Source organism: Panthera pardus, unplaced genomic scaffold (genome assembly GCF_024362965.1).
Source record: "Panthera pardus isolate Hobbes unplaced genomic scaffold, ASM2436296v1 HiC_scaffold_19, whole genome shotgun sequence".
In the NCBI taxonomy this organism is placed as follows: Eukaryota; Metazoa; Chordata; class Mammalia; order Carnivora; family Felidae; genus Panthera; species Panthera pardus.
Window position 1 is genome coordinate 19,493,755 of NW_026526754.1, and position 24,621 is coordinate 19,518,375.

At 53.5% G+C, this 24,621-nt stretch overlaps 2 long non-coding RNA genes across 3 annotated transcripts; both read left to right on the top strand.

The window, feature by feature from the left end:
* Positions 1-6,374: 6,374 nt before the first annotated feature.
* Positions 6,375-14,848, top strand: LOC109245642 (uncharacterized). Of its 2 annotated transcripts, none has more exons than XR_002071000.2 (7): positions 6,375-6,445; positions 7,153-7,375; positions 8,794-8,862; positions 9,995-10,861; positions 11,524-11,687; positions 12,494-12,708; positions 14,428-14,848. It is a non-coding gene; the product is annotated as an uncharacterized LOC109245642 (long non-coding RNA). The 2 variants fall into 2 exon arrangements; XR_008423595.1 differs by having other exon boundaries at positions 12,494-12,659; positions 14,424-14,848.
* Positions 14,849-14,855: 7 nt separating this feature from the next.
* LOC109245640 (uncharacterized) lies at positions 14,856-22,906 on the top strand. The gene is made up of 3 exons (XR_008423596.1): positions 14,856-15,461; positions 16,549-16,635; positions 18,614-22,906. It is a non-coding gene; the product is annotated as an uncharacterized LOC109245640 (long non-coding RNA).
* The last annotated feature ends 1,715 nt before the right edge of the window (positions 22,907-24,621 follow it).

Here is a 24,621-nt window from a genome sequence, read left to right on the forward strand (position 1 = left end):
CATCTGGCCTTTCTGTGTGGCTTCGAGGGAGCCTTTCGGCGGGGACGGGAAGGGGACAAGACCTGGGCCGAGGTCAGGACTCCTCTGAACGTCCCGAGCTGCTCACCCTCGGCACCGTTGACATTGGGGGCCAGACCCTCCTTTGTCACGAGGCCGTTCTGTGCATCCGAGAATGTCCTGCGTTGCCCCTGGCCTCGGCCTGCTAGATGCCAATAGCACCCAGTCCCCCCCGCCCCCAGACATAACAGCCAAAAATGTCCACCAGGGACAAAATCACTCCCTGGGCGAAACCCAGGCTGCCAGTCTCTGCATCAGGGCCCTCACGGCAGCTCTCGTCCAGAACTTATAGGACCGATGGGCCTCTTCGTCACCTGGGGGTCTTGGGAAAATGCGAGTTACGATTTCCAAGGTCTGGGTGGGGCCCGAGACTCTGCTTTCCAGGACCTCTGGGAAACCCAGATGCTGCTGGTGTTTGGAAGCCTCTCTGAGTTCAGCAGCCTAGAGCCATCCACCCGGCTGCCTGCTCACCCACATGTCCCCAGGAGGCAGTTGGAGGAGTCCAAGGAGAGACTTTGTTTCCACTCCTCTCCTAAGTCATTCGCTTTGCAGGGTTTCTTTGCCCAGTGTTACCCCAGCGCGGTGGCCCGTCGCTCACACCCCACATCCAGCCCGTTGCCTGCCTTCAGAAGCCGCTTGAGAATGTTCCTGAGTCTCCTCCTCCTCCATCAGTATCTCCACCTCCCTCACCCTGGGCCGGGGCCCCTCATCCCTGTCCAGGGGACCGAGCAGCCGCCTCGCTGCCTCCCTGGTCCTTCCTACACCACCTTCCTACCCTCACTACCTGCCCTGCCTCTCCACATCCCTGCTGCCCGCTCCTGGCCCTCCTCACTTCCAGGGGCCTCTGGCCACACGGGGAAAGCAGGAGCCGTGGGCGAGGATCAGGAAGGCCCCAGACTTCAGGCGTGGCGGGCGGGCCAGCTGCAGGTGGAGACGTGCGTGTACGAGGCGCGAACGCCTGCTCCATCCCCGATCCTTCCCACCCAGGAGAGGGGGGCGGCTCACAGCAGGTGCGCCCGATACCAGATGGAAGGGGGGTCCCTGCCAGCCGTCCCATCCTCGGTCCCCCTCCTCGCTCTGTCCTGCATCACCTGGGGCTCCTCCACCCACTGGCTTCTGGGGGAGCCTGGAGAGTGAGGCTGCCCGGCCAGGGGTTCCCCTGGGCGTCCCAGCTTCACAGTAGTTCCCTCCACAACTCTGGCTCTCGGAGGAACACCTCTCCCCTCTCCGGGTCTTAGTCTGGCGGGACCTGCCCGCTCCCGCTGGGAAACCTCACATCCTTTGCCTCCGCCTGCCCCCCAGAATGCCCAGAGTCCAGCCAGTGCCCTCCCCCGGCACAGCCGAGCCACGGTGTGTCTTTACTTTTAACCCAGTGGCTTGAAACAACAGAAACTTACTCTCTTGAGGTTCTAAAGACCAGGACGTCAGCAGGGCCCCGCACTGTCTGAAAACTCTAGAGGAGAAAACTTTCCCTCTCTCTTCCAGCTCCCGGGGGGGTCCTGGTGTTCCCGGTTGTGGCTTTGCCCCTCCAGCCTCTGCTGTGTCCCACAAGCCCACCCCCCACCCCTTCTCCAGCGAATCTCCCTCTGCTTTCTCTTATCAGGACATCTGCCATTGGATTTAGGACCCACCTGGATGACCCAGGATGACCCCGTGGACAGATCCTTAACATGATCACATCTGCAAAGGCTCTTTTTCCAAATAAGGTCATAGTCACCCGTTCCAGGTGAATGTATCTTCTGGATTCGACGTTTCATTAATCCTCCTTTGATGACTGGGGCTCATCTTGAAGGCTATGAATGATAGGGAGGTTGCAATGATCGGGCTCATTTTCTAACGAAATGCTTATACCGCCCCTCCTGTGTGCCAGGCACAGTAACAAGGGTAAGGCTTGTAGGTCTGAACTCATTTACACCTGATACGCCTAAGGGGTGGGTGCAGATATGATCCCTCTTGACCGATGGGGAAGTGGAGGCCAGGAGAGGGTGGGTCTCTTGGTCAAGTCCACAAGGGGAGTGGCGGACGCAGCCAACCTTAGAACCCAGGCATTTTGGGAAGATCTGTCTGCTGCTGGCTGGTGAATGGATGGGGCTGGGACCAGGGCAGGGACCTTGGAAAGAAAGATTCAAGAGGAGCTTGGGAGTGAAAGTGCGGAACACGGTGCCTGGTATGGAGGGAAGGCCAGCAAGGAGTCAAGGGTAATGTTCACGTTCCTTGGCTTCTTCTCACTGGGGGCTTCGAGGGCCTAGAATGAGCACCTCTGCCTGGCAGCAGCTTTCTCGGTGGCCTGCCCGGCTGGTGTGTCAGTGCCCCTGCGTTCTCCCTCCAAGTGGAGGTGGAGACTCCCATCTGCTTCCCCTGGGGACAGTCTGCTGTCCCCAGGGCTCACCAGCCTGTTAGCACTTCCTTCTGCTCTCGCCCTCACTTTCCCTCCATCCCATCCTGGGACCGCTTCCCAAATAAGCCACCCATGCTGGAATCTTCATCCCAGAGCTTGCTTCTGGGGAAGCCCAAACAAAGACAGTGGCTAACCATGCTAGGGGACAGAGGGACAGGTTACAGGGGGAGCCCCCTCCCCCACAGGCTGAGAAAGCCCTCCTAAGGAGACTGCACGGTCGCCGGGCACAACTGCCTCAGCCTCAGCCAAGCCAGAAGGACCGTGCAACTGGGGACCTAAGAATCAGCTTGCACCTGTTTTCAGAGGTGGAGGTGGAAGCTGCCAGATGCTCTCACACATTGCTGGCAGGCATAGAAATTGGCTCGGCGGGTTTGGAAAGCGTGTCGACTAAAAGCTAACCATCCAGCCCACCCTGTGACCCCACCACCCCACTCCTGGGTATACAGACCCGGGAGAACCGAGTGCACGTGTCCACCAGAAGACACAGACAAGGGTGTTTATAGCAGCATTATTCGTAAGAGCCAAAAAGCGGAAGCAACCCAAATGTCCACTAAGAGGAGAATAAACAAACCAGGGTGGTCTCGCAGTGGAAGAGCTTGAGCGCCCCCCCCCCCTTCAACAGGAGAATCGATAAAACGCACAGCGACTTAGTCGTGTGATGGAATTCTGCAGAAAAAGGCCAAAAGAGCCAACTTCTGATACCCACAGTGGCGTGAATTAATTGGACACACGTTATGTGTGTGAAGGAGCCAGGAGGGCTTGCCAGAGGGTTCCATTTACGTGAAGTGCATGGACGGGCACGAGGCATCTATGACTACAGAGGTGATAACCGTGGTCACTGATAGTGCAGGGGGTGGGAGGTGTCATCGACTGGGAAGGGAAGAGGGAAGCTTCTGGGGTGATGAGGATGCTCTACAGCTCGATCTGCAGCCACACGGGTGTTTAAACACCCCTGGAGCTCCACATTTTTAAGATTTGTGTCGTTTACTTTCTGTGTTACACACCCCCTTTTTAAAAGTGGCATCAGGTCGACACAACCCAAATATCCACCAACAGGTAATAGATGTGCTATTTACAGACGATGGACGATTATCCGTCCGTAAGACAGGATGAAGCGTGGACACACGGTCCCTCGTGGATGAACCTCAAAGACATCATGCTGAGTCACCTAAGCCAGACACAACAGACCACATATTGGTGGATTCCATATATAGGCAATAATCTAAAATAGGCAAATCTGCACAGAAAGAAAGCAGACTGGTGTTTACGAGGGGCTGGGGAGTGACTGCCTCATGGATATGGGGTTTTATTGGGGGCTGAGGAAAATGCTTTGGAACTAGATAGAGGTACTGATTGCACGATAGTGTAAACGCTCTAAATGCCTCTTTAAAATGGTTTCTTTTATGTTACGCGAATGTCACCCCAATTTGTTAAAACGGCATCGAAAAAGAATTCTCTTAACGAAGAGATGGCCGCTGCTCCTCTCTGCTGTGTCTGTGTCTGGGAGGGTGAGTGGTGCCCTGGCCACCATGACTTCTCTCAGCGCAGTGCTGGCCCGTCGTTGTGAACGTTTGTCCCCGCCTCAAAAACGCTCTACTGCCATCTGCTGGACAGTCGTCATTATACCAGTTTGCATAGTAAATCCACACACTCCCTTAAATGTGGGGCATCCTCGTACAGTGCACAACGTGCACAGCTGTATGTGGTGGGATATCTGACTTTGCTTTATTTTTCAGTGTCCTCTATTCAGGTTGGGGTGGGGCCTTGAAAACCTCAGTGCTGGCCTTCCTTCCCATGCCGTCTCTAATGCTGGCTAAGGCTAGCCTGAGCTAGCCTCTCAGGTTCGGCGGGGAGATGAAGTCCTCGTGGTTCCTGATCCACGCATCAGTGCGTGGAGACCTGCCCTCCGGACACACCTCCAGAAAGGAAACCTTGTCCGGAGCACATTTGGTCATCCCCACGGCAGGAGAAGGCTGAGCACTGGCTAGAAGGTCTCCACCAAACTCCTGGCAACAGACCTCTTGGCTGTTTGTGTTTCCTCTCAGTGTAATGGTAGGAACGACAAGCTGTTCCTCGAAAATACCAGGCTTTGTCTCCTCTCGGATTTGCCAGGTAGGAGAAGAGGCTGTTGCATCCAGTGGGAAGGAGGCTCAGGGAACGGGGCGTTGGATACACCATGTCAGCTCCTCTTTGGGGCTCCCCCCAGCAGTGGCCACAGGGGTTTGCTGAAGTGGAGGTGGGTCAGTGATTCCCTCCTGGGGGTTTTAATGGAGAGCAGTAATGCATCATAAGCCCCTCCCGGCCCTGGAGTTACATAGGTGTCCGTTATGCATGGGGTTGGGGGTTCTCTCCCCTGGTGGTGGCTGTTCAGGATAAGTCCTGCCTTATAGAAATAGGATGCAAGTCATTTATATAATGTAAATTGTTCTAGTGTCCACATTTTTTAGAGAAAAAGGCAAACTTAGGGGCGCCTGGGCGGCTCAGTCGGTTAAGCATCCAACTTCGGCTCAGGTCGTGATCTGATGATTCATGGGTTTGGGCCCCGCATGGGGCTCTATGCTGACAGTGCAGAGCCTGCTTGGGATTCTCTTTCTCTCTCTCTCTCTTTCTCTCTCTCTCTCTCTCTCTCTCAGAATGAATGAATTTAAAAAGAATTTTTTTAAAAAAGGAAGGGTAGTATATCATTTACAAGAGAAAGCTTGGGAGATCATAACCATGCGTTTTGGGAAGATGGATGGATGGAAGGAAGGTAAACCCCAAAGTAAAGAAAGCAAAGTGGCTCCTGATGAAACGAGACATCTGACATCTGACCTATGTCGACACCAGGGTTTGGGCAAGCAGAGTCGGTGTTGGCCTTGAGCTGAAGACAGTCAAGGGTGTACCCAGGCAGCCAGGCCCCGCGCAGTCTCTGTCAGAGCTCTGTCCCTCATGTTGAGGCAGGTCCCACAAGGGATCCAGTGTCCTTCCTCCCGCGTGCTGTCAGCTCGCCAGGAGAGGGAGTTGGTTCCGTAGCCTTTCGTCCATTTACTGAGCAAAAGCGTATTGCTCTGAACCTTGAAAACACTGTGCCAAGTGGAAGAAGCCAGTCACAAAAGTGGGATCCTATACCATGATCATAGGAAAGCCCAGAATAGGGTAATCTTCGGAGAAAGTTCATTACCAGTTGCTTAGGGCTGAGGGGATGGGGGACAGGCATGGGCAGGGGTTCATTTTGGAGGTGATGACAATGTTCTAAATTGACTGCACAACTCTGTGCTAAAAACCGTGGAACTGTGCACTTGGGTGGATTGTGGGGCTGGCGAATTGTATCTCAACGAGGCTTTTTTTTTTTTTTTTTTTTTTTAATGCACTGAGCACCAACTGTGCGCCAGGCACGCTGGCGACTCAGGAGTAAATAAAGCAAACGCCATCCTCCACCACATTCAGTCTGAGGGAGGAGGCAGCCATTAGCCAGATAACCCCACAAACCATTTTTCATCGCGACGGCGGAGAGAGCTACAAGGCGGTGCAGGCGGCTGGAATGAGCGCCTCCAAGAGGGGGCGGCACCGAGCTCACGTGTCTCCACCTGCAAGAGCCGGAAATGACCAACTCCTGGGGCAGGTGGAGCAGGGAAGCACCTTCCAAGCGGTGGGAAGAGCCGGTGCGGAGGCCCTGAGGCAGAGGCTGGCACCGGGGAGGAACGGACCAGCAGAAGGGAGGAAGACGAAGTGGGGGGGCAGGAGCAGCAGGAGAGAGAGGCAAGGGGGCGGAGGCAGCGTGGTGGGGGAGGGATATATGACGATTTGGGAGTTGTTCAACTACAAACCGCCCCCCTCTGTTGTGGAGCGGAGCGGAGGGAGGCAGACGGAAGTCTGGGAGGGTGGAGGAGGGGGTCGGGGCTCATCACCTCCCGCATCCGATTCACATGCCATTCTCCCTAGGAAGGAAGGTCGGTTTGGCCGGCAGAGGGCCATGGGAGGACAAAGGGTCGCGGGGAAGCTGGCAGGCAGGTGAGACCTGGCGGGCCTGGCTCACACCTGTCCGCCTCCGGTGGCCAGGACGGGACAGGTCAGGAGGCAGGGGGCGGCTCCAACGCCTCTGGCGTCCCAGCTGCCGCAGATCGGGGCTGGGGCTGCGCCAGGCCGGCGGGCGGGGGCGGGAGGCGGCGTGCCGGGCCCCGGGTCCCTGACGTCAACGTTGCCATGGAGACCCCCGCTTCCCTCGGCGCGCGTCGCAGCTGCCGCAGACCCCGGGGCTGGGAAGGCTCTGCAGGGCTGAGGGGAGCGGAAAGTGCGGGCCTGGGTCCCGCCGCCCCAGAGCACCGCCCAGCGAGAGGGCGGGGTACCGAGACCCCCCGAGGGGCTCCCCGCTGCCCCCCAGCCTGCCCCCACCCCCGTCGCCCGGACTGGGAGCGACAGTCCGGGAGCTGCCTCGGCCAGAAATCAGCCCAGGGTCCTGCATGGCCCTCCCCACGGTAACACACCCAAGGGGGGCACGTCCCTCCGCCCGCGCCTCCCACTCCCAGCCCCACTGTGTTGGGCCCCCTGCCCCTTCCTTCCTTCGAGGAGCATGTAGGGCGCCCCCCCTCGATCCCCAGCGCTTGCGGTCCTCGGCGGGGACCCAGCGAGGGAGAAGGGGAGTCCTAACACCGCCGCCCGCCTGCTGGCGCCGCCCTCCCTGGAGCTCACGTACGAAACGGTGTTTTCTTTGTCTCTAGACCTTGTTCAGTCGAATCTCTCCAGGTTCTTAAAGACGCCTTCAGGAACAGACTGGCCAGGCTGGCTGACTTCAGCCTCGCCGCCACCTGCTTTTCGTGCCTCTTCTCTTTTCCGAGCTCCTTCCTCCTCCGCGGGAGTGAAAGAAAGGGACGCCCGTCCCGCGCTTCCCGGGTCTTGCCCTTGTCCTTGTTTGCCCGCTGCTGCTTCCCTGTTGTGGCCCAGGTGTGTGCACTTGGGAAGACTGTGTGGAGTGGGGTGAGGGTCCCCAGGACGGGTCCCCCCCCACCCCCACAGCTCCCTCTCCCAGCTTCTGGTCACACACACACACACACACACACACACACACCCCGCCCCCCAGCTGCTTCCTGCTGGGGGCTCCTCACCCTGGAGCCAACCTTTTTGGTTGGGATGCTGGAAATCGCTCTTGGCGTTCCTTCCTCCCTGGTGTCCATGTGACTTCCAGAACCTCACACCTTCCTGACACGCCCTGGTCACCTCTCCCCACCCTGGCCCCTCTTACCACTTCTCTTTTCCCTGACTCGTGCAGAGCAGGGGTGAACTTGAGACCCGGGGAGGGAAGCGTCTCTCTTCTTTTCTTCCCACCCCAGTCTTCTGTTGGTGCTGGGATGATATAAGGGAAAGCAGGACCTTCGCAGCCACTTGGTAAATAAACCCTGAGGTCTGGTCTCCAGTTTTCTGACTTTCTCTAGAATCTGGGGGACTTAGACCTGGAGGATGATTTCAAGGCTGCTGGAGAAGTCCCACTTAATACTCTCTTAATCATTCATCCATCCACCTTAAAGACCTACTGCATGCTGGTCACTCAGCTAAGTGTGGGGATCTAGCAGTGAATAAAGACCAAAGCCCCTTTTGTGGAGCCTGTGTCTGAGAGGAGTCAAGCAACAAAATAAGAAAAAGATGTAGTGTCTTTTTTTTTTTTTTAATGTCTTTATTTATTTTTGAGACAGAGAGACACAGACCATGAGCAGGGGAGGGGCAGAGAGAGAGGGCGACACAGAATCTGCAGCAGGCTCCAGGCTCTGAGCTGTCAGCACAGAGCCTGACGCGGGGCCTGAACTCATGGAGTGTTCTCGAGATCATGACCTGAGCTGAAGTTGGGCGCTCAACCGACTGAGCCACCCAGGTGCCCCAAGATGTAGTGTCTTAAAAGGAGAGATGTGATGGGGAAAAAGTTGAATCCAAAAAGGAGGATGGAGAGAGTGGAGGGAAGGTGGCTAGGGAAGGCCTCACTGAGAAGGAAGGGGACATCTGGGCACAGCCCTGAAGGAGGGGAGGGAAGAGCCAAGGGATATTTGGGGGGAAGAACATTCCAGGCAGCAAGAAAAGCCAGTGCAAAGGCCCTCCTGAGGTGGGAGCAGGCATGGAGTGTGAGAGGAACGGGGGACGATGGTGCAGCCAGAGCAGAGTGAGCAAAGCAGGGAGGAGAGGAGAGGGCTGAGAGTCACCTGCGGGCCCTGCCAGCTGCTTGGAGGACGTGGGTTTTCCTGGCACTCTTCCCTCTTGTCCTGGCAGCTCAGCAGACATGCATCAGTACCTGCTGCCCCTGGCCCTTTGCTGAGGGTCCTCCTGTGCACCATGACATCCAGTCTCAAAATACCCTCATTATCCCCATTTTGTAGATGAGAAAACAGAGGCGCTAGCATGTCAGGTAAACCCTGAGGGATAAGAAGAGATTCATCTGCAAAAAGGTGTGTGTGGTGTGGGGAGGGCCCAAGGCTGTCTGATGATGGTCTCAGGGAGGAGACAATGAGGCCTCTGCCATACAGAAGGAAAGCGGCCTTTCTGTGGCTGCCCCACTTGGCCTCCAGAAAAGCCCAAATCTTCCAGGCCTGAAGGGTTTGTGGGAGGAAATGAGGAGGAAAAAAATGAGGCCGGATGGACTCGGCTGGGGAAGCTACTTCGAGGGAGGTGGCCACCCTCCTGGCCAACTCGCCGAGTCCCCTGGCCTGTCTCAGCAAGTGCCATGGGCTTGATGCTGAGAAAATGTTTGATCATTCATCTGACAGGGGTCTCCTTTGTGCTGGGCCGTGTGTCCTGTGATGGGTGGGTGGGGAGGTGGCTGTGGAAAGGGCTGAGCGGATGATTCTGTGACTCCTGAATGGATGCATTAATTACCTACCGCTGCGTAACAAATCACCCCAAAGGCAGCGACTGGAAACGAGCGTGTTTGTTTCTGCGGCTCGGGAACTCCGGAGTGACTCAGCTGGGTCGTTCCGGCTCACGGCTCGTTCCCACATGGCGGCCATCGAGATGTCAGCCGAGGCCGTGGCCTTGTTTGAAAGCTCTGCTGGGCTGGAGGACCCCCTTGTGTGACAGTGCCCCACACCGCTTCTGGCGGGAGGCCTCAGTTTCTCCTCACACGGTTGTCCAGAAGGCTCCTTGAGTGTTGCTTTATGCAGCTCCCCCTAGGGTGAGTCATCAGAGAGAAAGACCAAAGTAGAAACTAGGGTGGCACCGGGTCTCTGATATCCCCCACCGTCACTTCTGCTTTGGGCTCGTTTGTTAGCAGCAAGGCACTAAGACCAGCCCACGCTCAGGGGAGGGAGATTAGGGTCCACCTCTTGAAGGAAGAGCATCAAAGAATGTGTGGACGGAGTTTAAAACCATGACAACAGGTAAATGGATGGTGCACCCACTCTTCTTCCCTGATGCTGGAATCTTAGAATAATCTCCGACCACAGCTGTTGGTGAAATCCCCCTGGGACACTTGTAGCTGTCCAAACCCCGGCCCCTCTTACTGAGCTGGTCTGAGCCGGGACTTGGACATGTGTGGTTTCGTTGTGTGCAATAATTTTTTTTTTAAATGTTTGTTTATTTCAGAGAGAGAATGTGCAAGCAGGGAAGGGGCAGGGAGAGAAGGGGACAGAGGATCTGTGCTGCCAGCACAGAGCCCGAGGCGGGATTCAAACTCATGAACCGCGAGAGCGTGACCGGAGTGGAAGTTGGATGCTTAACTGGCTGAACCGCCCCGGCGCCCCTGTTGTGTGGAATGCTCTTAAACTTTAATCGTGACGTTTATGTTTCCGCTACATTATTTTTTTATTGTGGTAAAATGTGCATAATGTAAAATGGACCGTTTTAGCCCTTTTTGAGTGTGCACTTCGGTGGCAAGAAGTACGTTCACGTTGTGGTGCAACCGTCACCTCCAGAAATGTTCACCTTCCCGAACTGAAACTGTACCCCTTAAACGCTGACTCCCCACCCCTCCCGCCTCCAGCCCATAGTGACCCCCGCTTTCTGTCTTTATGAATTCAACTACTCGAGACCGCAGAGGGCTCCCTTGTGTCTGGCTTGACCCAGCACAGTGACTTCCAGAGCTCATGCACGCGGTACGCGTCCCACGGTGTCATTCCCCTCATGGCCGAATAGCATTTCATTGTACGGACCACACTGTGTTTATCCGTCGTTCGGCGGTGGGCATTGGGGTGGTTTTCACGCTGGTATTTTTAAGGCTCTGGAGTGATACTCATGACCCATCAGGGATGAAAATCGAGGTCTTAGACCAGTGGTTCTTAAGCCTGGCTGAGCATCCAAATCACCTGGTAGCTGTTAACAAAACAAGCCAATGCCTGGTGAGCATCACAGACCTGCAGACCAGCTGAATTGGATTCTCTGGAGGGGGACCCCGGAGTCTGCAAGAATCTGCAGTTACTTCCAGAAGGCCAGGGTGTGAAGACTCATTTCCAGGTCTCTGCTGCCCCCTGGTGGCAGTACCTGGGATCGTCTGCAGCACTGGCTTGCCCGCCCCCTAAGGAGCCCAAAAGAGCCAGTCCCCAGAGCCATTCCTTGGGGGGTCTGGGGAACCTGCGGGGCTCTCCCTGCCTGTCCTCCCCCACTGTACTTCCTGGTTTCAGAGGAGCCTATTAGGAGAAGGCACAGGCAGGCGGAGGACTCCGCTTTGCTCCTTGCCAGCTATATGACCTTGAACAAGCCATTTACTTGTTTCAGGGACATGACCACTGCTCTCCTCTCCCCGCCCCCCCCCCACCCCCCCTGCCCCGTCAAGTCCCTGAGATCACAGTTAAGTATGTGTGTTAGCTTTGGGGAGAACCTAGAATTTCTTGTCCTTGGCTCCGTTGACAATTGGGTAGGATTATTCCTCATGGTGGGGCCATCCTGTGTATCGTAGGGTATTAAACAGCATCCCTGGCCTCAACCCACTAGATGCCAATGAAACCCCCCAGTTTTGACGATCAACACTGTTTCCAGACATGAAGAAATGTCCCCTGGGGGGAGGGTTGCCAGACAAAATGCAGGTTTCCCAGTTAGATTTGAATTTCAGAGAAGCGACTCACAACTTTTTGGTAGAATTCTGCCCTCAAGATTGCATTTTTACTTGCTAAATCCAGAAACCCTGCGAAACCACCTCAGTTGAGAAACGCTGCCCTGTGAGTGCCTGATACTTGGGTAGGAGGCTAAGATACCAGATGGAGAAGAGGCAGCAGGAATGCACTGGCCCAGCCTGGCCGGGGAGGGGTGCTGTCTGGGGGCAGGCCCTGCAATGATGAGTGAGGTGAGGCTTGGGGAGAAGGGTGGCCGTGGGAGAGGAAGCTGGGCTCACAGTCAGGCCAAGTCCCTCTGGGGGCTCAGAGCCACTGATGTGCAGGGACAGGGGACACCTTGTTTCCCCAGCACCTGGGGACAGGGCAGTTTGTGGCCGACCACAAGTCGGAGCAGTTCACCCCCAGCTTCTCCCCAGAGAGAACCCCCAGTGGTGGGGAGTCAGGCCCAACTTGCTCATTTGCAAGAGGAAGAAACAGGCCCAGAGAGGGGCAGTGACTGTCCCCAAGCCACACAGCCAGCTTGTGGCCCCAAGGTGGGATCAGGCTCCTCAAGCCAGGACTTGTGCCCCTGGGGTGGAGCCTGGGTATGTTCTCAACTTGGGGTGAGTCCTCTGAGAGTTCCCAGAATTTTCCAGATGCAGAGGTACTGAAGCCAGACTTCACCCTGAGGCCGGACCACCTGAGGCTGTGGTCCCCAGCTGCTCTCCATACTACTCCAAGGGAGTGCTGGGACCCCTTCTGGGGCTGTCCCTGTCATGTCCATCTCTTGATACTGACAGATAGGGAGAGGCGACATGGAGAAATGGAACAGTGCTTGGGCTTGGAGCCAGACTGTCTGGGGCTGAATAGTGGCACTGCCCTCACTAGCTCTGACCTGAGGCAATCTGTGCCTCAGTTTTTCATCTGTAAACTGGGAATGATGAAAATGATACCTACTTTGAAGGGTTACTAGGATTTGATGAATTAACAAGGAGGAATGCTTAGAACAGTTAAGTGGCAGGTAGTAAGGTTTAGCATTTATCTTACTTCCCTCTAGACTTCCGGTGACATCAGCCCTTCTCCTTGGGAAGCTGGTTCACCGGGCTGTCAATCATAGTCACCAACCCTGCCCTGCCCTGCCAGACACTGGAGTCAAGCAAGGAGCAGCCACTGCACCCTGTTGCCCAGTCACTGGGTTGATGAGTGAGACAACCCTGAAGAAGGTCTATTGAGTTCCTGGATCCAGCCTGACCTGAAGCTAGTTCCCAATATGTGAGACAATAAATTCCCCATTTCACTTAGGCAAGTTTGAAGGGAGTTCTGACCCATATACCCTTTTTGCTTCATAGAGCAAGAGAGGTTCCCCCAAGGCAGCCCCCTTCTCCCATGGACCAAGCCTCTCAGCCTTGGTTTTGATCCAGCCCCACACAAGGCCAATAACCCACTCTCAGGGAGTCAGAGGGAGTTTCTCCATTTGAGCTGTGGTTGGAACTCAGAGCAACAGGAAACAAACTCGTATAAAGTACCTTGATGTGCCACGTGTAGTGCTGGGGCTTTGTAATAAGAATTCCCCAAGCCCACACAGCCTAGAAGTGGAATCACTTCAGTGTGAACCCAGGTAGTCTGACTCTAAAGCAGGTACGCTTCCCAATGTACCACATGACTTATTACCTGCAGGGGGGATTTTCGGTTCCATTGAAAATTTTGATTGTAAAAACGTAAAATTTACCATGGGGAGGGGGAGCAGTTTAAGTCAATATCGCCCTTCTCAGCCAGAAGATGACCTAGACAATCAGTTACTCCAAGTGGCCTGGTGCCCTGGAAAATAGGAGGCTAGGTCCCATTCATTCCCTCAACCCCTACTAAGTGCCTGGCAATGTTCAAGGCAGGGCCCAGGGTTTGACGTGAAACAGTGAGGAGCCTGGAGGGAGCTTCTTCTCGGGGTTCACCCCGCACCTGCACAGCCTCAAGAGGGAGCGTCACCTTCAGTCCTGTGCCCGGGAGTCTATCTGGGCCCCTCTTGGTCACTCTAGTCCCAGCAAAGTCCTGGGCAAAGAGCAGGTTCAGGGTCAAGAAGAATTTAGATGAGTGATGGAGTCCCACCCCAGCCAGAGCAGAAACTCCCAAAGCACCGTCCCTGAGAAATGATTCTGTCAACAAGGTGTCCGAGGGGCACTTAGCACAGTGATGTACAACGTGGCCTAATCGCTGCTGTTGGGGGTCCGGGGAAGAGACCGAGGGCAGATAGACACCAGCACACATAAACCCCGCATTACTGCCTGTGGACAGTGTCCTGAAGGGAAGGGTGGCGTGGTCTGCAGGGGCGTTACCAGAATCAGGACCCCCGCTCCCAGGAGGTGATGGTTAGGCTGGCCAGCTCCTCAGAGGCCTGGAGCCTAGCACTGGCCTCCCCCAACCTTCTAAATTGTCATAACCAGGCTGCTCCCTTTGTTCCTCTAGCCCTGGGCGTGGTAGCTGCTCTGTGTCATTATTAACCCACAATACCTTTTTAGTTGACCGTTCTTTACATTCTCTCTGTTGAAAGAACCAGAGTGCTTTCTATCCCTTGGTAGGACTCTGAATGGCACAGAACAAACTGCTGCAAGCTGAGGAAAGAGCAGAAGGTAGCCCAGTCCAGGCAGAGGCACCTGCATGGCGTGGCCAGAGGCTAGGAGGCCGGAGGGAGCGAGGCACATTGCAGGAGCCAGGACCAGTGGAGCTGGAGGGGATTAATGGGGTGGCAAGTAGAATAAGATGAAACTGGACAGGTCAGCTCTTACATGGCATGGAGTCTGGATGGGATCCTGGGAGCAATGGGGAGCCATGGAATGCAATACAGCGACTGAGTGATTTAACTTTCAAAGATTGCCCTGGCTGCCGTGAGCCTAACTCGCTGTTGGGGGCAAGAGTGGGCAGGAGCAAGATAGCATGTTAAAAGGTGCTAACTCCTTTGTTTTTTGTTTTTTCCTTTCTTTACTGCTTGGAAGGGAGGCGTCTCAAGGAAGAAAAACATGGGGGCGATTCTGGCGCAACATGATGTCACAAGATAAAGGACAGGACCTCATGGCCGCTCGAAAACTCAACAGTAAAGAGAATGCCAGGACCCTAAATGAACCCCTACTAACCCTAAGTGAGTCAGAGAAAGTCTCCACCGATGACTCCCCAGGACCGTGCGGCCACCAACGGAGCCAGCCTGCTGGCCAAAAGAAGGTAGAAAGCGCTTTCAGGCCTACCCAGTGTCTCCTGGCGGAAAAGTGTGGCCCTTACTCCCCCAGATGCCATGAGGCCACGTGGGGGGTGACGGCCCCGAGCTGCTCGCGGTCTGGCTCCCCGCAGAAAAACCCCAACTCCCAAGAAACGCCAGGGCCGGAAGCGGAAACGCGGGTGCGTGCGTACTGCATTCTGGGAAGTGTAGTCCGGAAGAGTCCGTGAGAGCGGTGCATTTTGGGGAAGGTAGTCCTCTAGTGGTCTGAGAGCCGGCGGCGTGAGCTGGAGTGGTTCACCTAAACCCCACGCCGTGGCGGGGGTTAACAGTTTGGGGACTTAGAGTGAATACGTAGAATTTGTTTTTGTCTCTCCCAACCACCAACACCCACGGAAGCGGAGAATGGGACCTATCCACGCTTCAGTGATGGCAAGCAGGCCTGAGTTATTCCGCCCTCGAACGAGTAAATCAGCTGCTTAACCTCCCGGAACCTTTGTTTCCGTATCTGTAAAACGGGCAGATTAATCATTCTCACTTGGCAGCCTTGATAACTCAATCAAGTAACTCGCAAGGTGCTTAACACACCTTCCTTGCTTGACAAACCCCTCTTCCCTTTGAAGCTGAGCGTGCAGAGCAAATGGATGTGTTTTGTAACCAGGAGCAAAAATTGTGCTTCAGCGGAGCACTTGGGGCGTTTTCTTTGCAAAGTAGGAGTTCCTGCAAATTCCAGCCAAAACTCATAGGGGGAAATATAAGGAAATCTTGTCACCCAGAGACTCAGCAAGGACGTGTGACCTTACTAGCCAACACACAGTAAGATGTAAGTTAAAAAATGAGACGGGTGCCTGGGTGGCTCAGATGGTTAAGCGTCTGACTTGGCTCAGGTCATGGTCTCATGGTTGGTGAGGTTCCAGCCCCGCATTGGGCTCCGTGCTGGCAGTGGGGAGCCTGCTTGGGATTTTCTCTCCCTCCCTCCCTCCCTCCCCACCCCCTTCTCTCTCTCTCTCTCACTCTCTCTCTCTGTGTGTCTCTCTTTCTTTCTGCCCCTCCCCCACTCGTACTTTCTCACTCAAAATAAATAAACTTTAAAAAAATGAGACAAACTTCTGGAGCAGAGTGTCCTCGCATGTTATCAGTGGAAATATTAATGGGTTCATCCTTTATAAAGGGCAATTTTTGCGGGTGCAAAGTTTTCAGTTGTAGGAATTTATCCTATAGACACACTAGACTGTTTCAAAATGACAGAAGTTTAAGAATATTCATTGTAGCGTTGTTTATGAAACATGCCTGGAAATCGTCCAGGCCTCTATGGGCAGAGGACAAGTTACAAAAATGATGGTACATCCATGCACGGGGATGCTATGTTGCCGTTAACATTAATGAGGTGTGATATCACTTATGTAACATTCCTGCACAAAAATGTTTATCCTAAGTATATTGTGAAGAAAGTCTCAGAGAAATCCAAATTGTGGGATATTTTGCAAAACTGGCCTAGACCCTCAAAAATGTTGATGTCGTGAAAGACCAAATAGACTGGGAGATTGAAAGAGGTTAAACAGACCTGGCAATTAAGTGCACTGGGCAATCCTTCATTGGAACCTGGATTCTTTAAAAAGGACATTTTAATCAGACACCTTGGGAAATTTGATTATGGACCATATGTTTGATAATAGCAATGTATCAATGTTGATTTTCCTGAACGTGATCGTTGTATTGTGGTTGTGTAGGATAATGTCCTTAGTAGCTATCTGCTGAAGTATGTAGCATTGAAATATTAACCCTTGGCTCTTGGATAGTTTAGAAAAAAGAGCAACAGGTAAAGCAAATGTGGTGTGTATTAACAGTTGTTGAATCCAACTTTAAATATATGGTTTTTCATGTTCCTCTTCTTGCAACTTTTTTTATAGTGTTGAAACTTTCAAAGTAAACAGTAGGCAGCAAAAAGAACGAGAAAGCTCCATATGCACTGATGGGGGAAAAGCTTCAAGAAATGGGTAAGATTTTTTTTTTTTTTTTTAAGCAAGGTGCAGAGGTGGAAATGCACAAAACACCCGGCGATTGAGGACACAAAAAGGAGATGACAAAGGTTGCCTCTTGGAAGGGTATCTGGGGGTGGGGGCAGGGGTGGGGGGAGTGGGGTCAGAAGTGGGAAGATTTGCCTCTCGCACTTACCCTTTTAGACCTTTTGAATTTTGTATCCTGTCCATTCAGATAAAAAAGTAATAATAACTTCGAAGAAGGCTGTTACTGGGAAGGCACTTGTGGTCAGGAAACCCCAGACTAGGCTCCCCTGCTCCACAGCTGTAGACCTGTTGGGAAACCCAAAACAGAAGGAAGGAAAACCAGTTACTTTCACATCCTTTCCCACATGTGATTCTCATCACAACCCAGTGAGTCAGACAGGTTTTATTTGACCCATTTTATAGATTAGGAAAACTGAGGACCAGAGAGTCTTAGCAACTTGTCTGAAGTCATGCAGTGAGACACTATTAGAGCTGAGATGGAAACTGAGTCCTTCCCAGTGACCCAGCCTGGCTCCTTCCCTCCTGCAGGTGACCGCTCCAAGCTCTAAGGGTTGGATGTAGCAAGAGAGAGCCCAGGGGCGGAGGGCAAGGGTGGGGTTGACTTCCAGGCTCTGGGTGCTCACTGAAGCTCAGCCCAGTTGCCTTCCCGCTGTTGCTTTTACACAGGGCTGTCCAGGCAGGAAGCAGAAGTCAACCCTAGGCACCCAAAGCATAGGTTTGATTTACATGTTCATGGGCAACTGGTTTGAGAGTTTATTTTGGGGACCAAGAGCTAACTCAGCCAAAGAGCCTCTTCCCTGAGCCCATCTGGGCTGCTTTTTACCATCTGTGTATCTTTTTTTCTTTAAGTTTATTTACTTTAAGAGAGAGTGAGAGCGAGCCTGCCCAAGCAGAGGAGGGGCAGAGAGAGAGGGAGAGAGAATGCCAAGCAGGCTCTACACTGTCAGCTTAGAGCCCGATGCAGTGCAGGCTTCGATCCCATGAACTGTGAGGTCGTGACCTGAGCCAAAATGGAGTCAGATGCTTAATTGAACTGAGCCACCCAGGCCCCCCCCCCCCCGCATCTCTGTGATCTTAAAGTGGTCTTTTTAATAAAAAAAAATAATGAAAATAGTAGATGGATATTGTTACCAAGTCTAACAGTAAAGTACTTAATGGCAATTTGGCATTTCTGTCGAAACTTAAAACATGTATATATGCTTTGATATCTGATCCAGTGTTTACAATGGAAACTAATTTTTTTCTGTGAATATACCCACCCAAGTGTTCAAAGATATGTATAGAAGAATGCATTGCTTATAAGAAAAACAAAGACACAGAACTGTGAACAACCCACCAGCAGAGCCATTGCTTAATTCAAGTGGGCTCCATCCACATTGAATAAAAACAAAGACAGTGCGGGTTGCTGGTTTTACTGACCTGAAAAGATGTCCACGGTATATTGTTAAAGAAAGGTCCCATTTCGAGGAAAAAAAAAAAACAAGTTATAAGCATATATACACATAGAGATCTACATGTTTGAACAAATGTAGAAAAACATTTATAAAAAGTGTAAATTATTTGATTTGAATGTAAAAAGAGCATGTAATTTTCATTTTTTGAGGGATAATGAGGTTGACTTTTTTTTTTTTTTTTTTAAGTTGGCCACTTGTGTTTCCTCTTGTGGGAATTGCTAAAATATTACTGTCCCTTGGTCTTCTGTCACGCCAACTGGGTGTAAAAGCTTCGGGCACCACGTCTCCTAAGAGTTTCTATTTACATTGCCAGTGCTTCCTTTAGGTGGGTATTTTGGAAATGAGGTTGCTGAACTTGAGGCAGAGGATGTTCATTCTCAGTCCATTCTCAGTCTTCGTATAATGAGGTGTCCTGTGGGATAAAGGGCTCTGAGAAGTGAAGGCGTTTCCTGCCCAAAGCACGGTTGCAATGTCTTCCTTTCTTTCGATTCTAGGATTTTGCAAAGCGTACTCTTTAGCTCTTGGTGGACGTGGACGGTGTGAAGGTGGAGGTACTTATAATGTTTGAAAAGGGGGGGAGTGGGGAGCAGAGATGGACTGCCAAGGTCTGGAGAGGGTGAGGTGCCCAGGGGACACCCTAAAAGGAAAGGTTCCAGAGGCACAAGATTTAAGGAGGCCCTCACTCCGGACGTCCCACTCGGGTCCCAGCCCTGTTGACTGCTTCTTGATGACAGAACAGAAAATCTGTAACAGCCCTTGCACTGGTGGGCTAATCGTCACTGGTGGGTGACGGATGTTTCTTCAGAGCTAGACTCAAGATGGTGTTGGCAGACCGAGGCCGCCACGGGCGCCAAGGCAGCAGAGTCAGGGCTCGGCTCCCCAGGCAGTGCCCCAGACCCCTCGTGCTGTGCTGTGTTGCGTGTTGAAGGATTAGACGACGCCATGGAGGGCAGACGTCTGGACAGATGGGACTCAACCGTTCTTGTCCTTGAGTTCTTTCTGATTCTCTCTCCGTGTGTGGAGCTGCGTGGCTAAGGGTTTTCTCTGCACCTACCCTGTGCCCAGCCTCCACCTGCTACCGGCCGCAGGTCTGGGCTCCTAGAGAAGGAGGTCCCCCGAGGGCCCCGGGGCCTCAGAGATTGCCTTGACCTCACAGAAGCTGCGGCTTCTCAATCTTTCCTGCACCCGGGGCACTGCATTTTGGCATTCTGCAGCTCACGCCTCTTGACTTCATACGACAACCTTTAGAGGTAAGGACTGTGTTATCCCCATGCTGCAGATGAGGAAACCAGGGCCCAGAGAGGGGTAGCAACCTGTCCCTGACCACAGAGCTAAAAAGCAGCAGAGTAGGGATTTGAACTCCCAACTCCAGAGGCACGTTCTTCACCATGATGCCCCGCTCTTCCATTTTCAAGGACCACGAGCCTGCTGAGTGCTGGCCGCTAGGTTGGGGGTTCCCACTGTCCCCTGGACCTCGGGGGCCCCCAAGGCTGGAGGCCCGGAGGCCCTCTGAATTCTAGAGCGTTTTCAGGACATCCCTGGGGGGGGTTAAAGCAGGTTGCGGTCTTAACTTCCCGGGGTGGGAGGTTCCCAGAAGCCCAGGGCAAGCTCGGCCCCTTTTTCCTGAGGGGAGGGGGTGGTGTGAGTTGGGACACGTCCTCTTTTAAGGTTCTCTCTTGCTGCTTCTGACCACTTCCTCTTTTCCCTGGGGCGGAGGCAGGCTGTGGCTGCACTAATGGCAGGCATCCCAGCAGTGGCCCAGTGGCCGAGGAGGCCTCTCAGTCTCTCCTGGAAGGGCTTGCTTGGCTGGGCTGAGGGCACTTCTCCGCCTGGGCTTCCATCCCCTCCCCGCTGCCGCCAAGACCCTCCCCTGAGTCCCACCCAGAGAGCAGAGGGTGGGGGGCTCCCTGAGCTCTCCCTCAGCCAGACGGCTGCATACCCTCCATTCGAGCTCCACCTGGGCTGAATCTGCTTCCAGCAATTTCCATGGAGGACGTGGCCCAAGTTCAGGAACCCTGCCTGGACAGCCAGACCCCTCAGGATGCTCAGGGAGGTGAGGACCCCAGTTCTGGGTAGAAGGCCCAGCCTAGCACCTCAACCATGAGTGCCCGATGTGGGCAGGGGAGCTGTGGCCTGGGAAGAAGATGGGCTTTGAGAAATGTGGGTTCCAGGCCTGGCTCTGCCGCTTGTCGGCTGCTGTGCTTACCAGGTTGCTTTTCTTCTTGGGCCTCGGTTTCCTCATCCACGCCCTGGACATAAATAACACTTCAAAAGGTTGAAGAAACAAATGCAGTGCTCTGTGTATCGTGCTAAGCAGAGAGCCTGGTACACGGCCAGGATTTAGTGTCTTGCCTGTTACTGGGCAGAAACTGCAGCTGCCCTGAACCATCCAGGATGCACTCCCCCTCCCCCCAGCCCCTGCAGAGGAAGGCTGGTCACAGGTCACAGCTCCCCAACCCGGTTTCCTGCCTCCACCCTGTCTCCACTCCTTTCTGCCCCAGTAGCCCCCAGCTTCCCACTTGTAGCAGGTACAGCCCTCAAGTTCAGGTGGACAGGACCATCACCTTTCCTCTGTAGCCTGTAGCCTCCCCACCCCATCTAGCCAGGTTGGTAAAACATCGACGTCAGTCATCGTTGGGATGTGCCCAGCCGAGTGTCCTGCCAAAGCCTTGGGTCATCGTTTCTTTTTATTGTGGTGAAATACGCAGAACATGAATTGAGCCACCTGTAACGATTTTTAAGGGTACGGTTCCATGGCATGAAGTATATTCACACTGCTGTAGAAACGTCGCCACCACCCATCTCCAGAACTTTCTCGTCTTCCCAAACTGAAACCGTGTCCCCGGTAAACCATGGCTCCCCATGCCTGCCCCCAGCTGCTGCAACCCTTGTTCCACTTTCTGTCTCTAGAATCAGACTGCCCTCCCTGCCTCTTAGAAGTGGAATCACGCAGTCATTGTCTCTGCGTGACTGGTTTGTTTTCGATTAGCACGGCATCCTCAAGGTTCACCCGTGTGGGGGCACGGGGCAGAATCTCCATCCTTTTTATTTTTGAATAATATTCCAACCTGTGTCTAGACCCCATTTTGCTGGTCCACGTATCCATTGGTGGACACTTGGGTTGCTTCTGCGTCCTGGCTGCTGTGAATAATGTTGCTGCGCACGGGGGTGTGCAAATACCTGTTCGAGTCCCTGCTTTCGGTTCTTGGGGGCGCATACCTAGAAGTGGAATTTCTAGATCATATGGTAATTATGTTTGATTTTTTTTTTTTTTGAGAAAATGCCCAATGCCCAAAGGCACTGGGGAGCCCCTCTGGCCATACTGTGTACAGGGAGATAGGAAATGAGGAGCAAGACATCATAGGTTCAAATCCTGGTCCTGCCACTTCCCAGTGCTGTGACCTTGGGCCACTCACTTCATTGTCTCAGCTGTGACGAGGGATGAGAGCAGCGCCTACTGGGGCTGTGGTGGTGCTTAGAGCACATACTTTGGATGGTGCCTGGCGCACAGGGAGCCCTAGGGATGTTAGCTCCGCCTCGTGGTGCATCTGGACTCCTCCAGAGATCTGATCCTGCAACCTCACCGCTTCTGTGGTCCCACGCCAGCCTGGCCCCTCCACGGAACATGCCTTGGGAGCCGGCCCTGCTTCTTCCCCAGGACTCCGACTCCTTTCCCCCTTTTGCAGGTCCCTGGGAATCTCTCTTCATTGAGGGAGTTTCTCTTTCCCTGTCCGTCTGTGGCTTATGCTCTTGAAAACAAAAGCCAGAAAGCAATGCCTCAGGCTAACCCTGAGAGAGCCTGAGCCAGGACCAGAGGGGAAACCAAGGACACTGACCAACAGGTCAGCATGGGCACAGGCGAAGAGGACCCCTTTCTTCTTTCCTTTGACCTTGGTCATGCCATTCTCGATGACTGGGTCCGGTCTAGGCCCCGTGTTTTGGGAAGGGTGAGGAGAGCTGGGAGGGTCACTGAGGACCGCCCACAGGCATGATTACAGGGACGGGGACGAGGCACTCTGGACTGAGATGAAAGGAGCAGTGGTTTGGCACTTTCAACTCTAGGGGAGTCAGCCGGAGGGTTCCGGTCAGTGAGGGGTGGCTGCGGAGATGAGATTACCCTTCTTGCTGGGCCAGCAGCTAGGGCTCCAGGGCTGAGGCCGACACAGTCCCACCTCTGGTTGAGGCCAAGCTGGTGTGCGGCTGCGTCTGGCCAGCTTGCCTGGTCTGCGTCCCCAGCCACCCCAGCCCCCACCCTTGCTCCCGGGAAACTACTTCTGCTGACCGAGGATGATTCCTGGAGGAAGGTCAAGGCAAGACCTGGCAGGCTGAGGGCTTTGGTCCTGGGCGATCACACCTGGAGGTTGGCCCAGCTGTGTCACCTCCACCTGTGACAAGAGGGGACAGAGAAACCTCCAGGATTCCCCCCACACCCCTCCCCATTCCCTTGCTGTCCCATCACCTTTCCTTTCCTATTTTGTCTTCTCTGTTCCTTTCACCTCATTCCAAGTGGTACGTGATTTGGAAATTCACAAAGCAGTGCACTTCTCTTCACCGTTTATCAATACCCAGAACCTGGTAAGGAGCCAGCACTCAGTTTCTCTCAAGTGGGCTTTAGTGAAGGGCTTTTTTCCGTGGCCCTCTGGCAGAGCTCACTAATGGGGACCCCTACTCCTGACATGATCCCTAGCATTGTCAAAACCAGTCCTGTCTTCGCTATTTGCAGACATCCCCAAAGGGGCGCTGATATCTGTTCTGGGGCATTAAATAAAATATGCTCTGAAGGTTAAGTAGGATAACATGTGGAAAATTCCTGGCACATTATAGTTATCGGGAAAAATAGTTACCGTTATTTTTTATTTTTAAAAATAATTATTATATTAAAAGGGAGGACAATATTTATTGAACACCTACTATGTCCCGGATACTGAAATGTTGGAATTCTGCCCTGGGAGTCAAGCTGACTTTCCCGGCCTACATCAGAAGCAGTGACCCCCACAAAGGTCACCATCCCAGCAACAATACAAAGTGAGGGAAGTATAGGGAGGGAAAGGACCAGCCGTGTGTCCTTAGACAAACTGCCTCACCTCTCTGAGCCTATTTCCTGACCTGTAAAGAGAGGCTGGAAATCCTCCCTTCCCCTTCTACTGGAGTCAGGGGTCAGAGGAGGTAAAGCCTGTGCCAGTCTTGGCAACCAGGAAAGTGGTGCCCAGCGGAGCAGTCGGGCGGCTCTCAGTGGGAGACAAGCCCTTACCTACACCTTTAACTGAATTCCCCGCTCTCAGCTCCTGAAAGCCATCTCTGCAGGCTTGGGGAACACCCCTCAGGGACACTAGAACTGTGCTCTTCTCCAGGGCCCATTAGGAAAAGAATGTTCTACAAGTCCACCCAAAGGTGGTCATTCCTCTGGTGACCCCCTTGTGGCCATGCCACGCTCTCATCTGTCCCATGCCCTGACTGCAGGCCAGTTGATGTGGTGTGTTTCCAGGGAGACTGGGGAAGGTGACAGCATTTCTGGGAGGAAAGATGGGCTTGTCCAGGGGCACAGTGGGATTTCCGAGGTTGGTGCTGAAGCTGAGTGGTAGAGCCGTGGTTATAAAGAGCAGGTTTGCCAAGCCGTGGAGCAGTCGGGGAGGCTGGGTGGATGGGCAGAGTTTCCCCTGGAGGCCAACTGGCTGACTTGCCATTGTCCCTGACGCCTTCCAGAAAAGGCTTAATGGAATGGTAGGAATTTGCTGCTGGTCTGTATTGTTATTGCCAGTGTTCATGGGGTGCTTATTCTGTGCCACTGAGAAGGTTACCTCCTGTAATCCCCAAACAAATTTATAGGGCGGCTGGCACTATTATCCCCATTTACAGGTGAAGAGGCTGTGGTACAGAGAGGTTCAGTATTTTGCTCAAGGTCACACAGTGAAGGAGCCAAGCCTGGAGTCCAGCCCAGGTCATCTGAAGCCAGAGCCCATGCAGATGGCCATGCCATCCACCGTCACGGGCCAGGGAAGGACAAGCAGAGAGCTGAGTAGGGGAAAGAAGGAAGGTAATCCCTAGGTCCCAGGTCCCACGTGAACCTTTCACTGAGATTGGTGCTGAATAGTGACAGACATCACTAGAAGGGTGTCACTGGCTTTATTTTAGCGATGAAGAATGGAAACACAGAGGGGTTGAGTTGCCCAAGCAAGGGGACTACACTTTGAACCAGATGTGTCTACACTGTAGAGCATTGCTGTTTCAGTGACCCCACCACCTTATCTTGTTTCTTTGGCAGTTTGTTCCAAGTCTGATCTGTCTTGGGAACCTTGGGACCTGGAGCCCGGGCCTGGAACAGACATACCAGACCTCTATACATGTTTTCTGAAATAACGTAAGAGATCCCAGTTGTTTCCACTTGCTGCTACTTTGGGCGAGGGAGAGGAAGTGTGGTCGGAGGTGTAGTGACCTCGCATCTTTTGTGAGTGGATGTTTGCTGAGCCTGAACCCTGCTGAGATGGAGAGTTTGGAAAAGAGA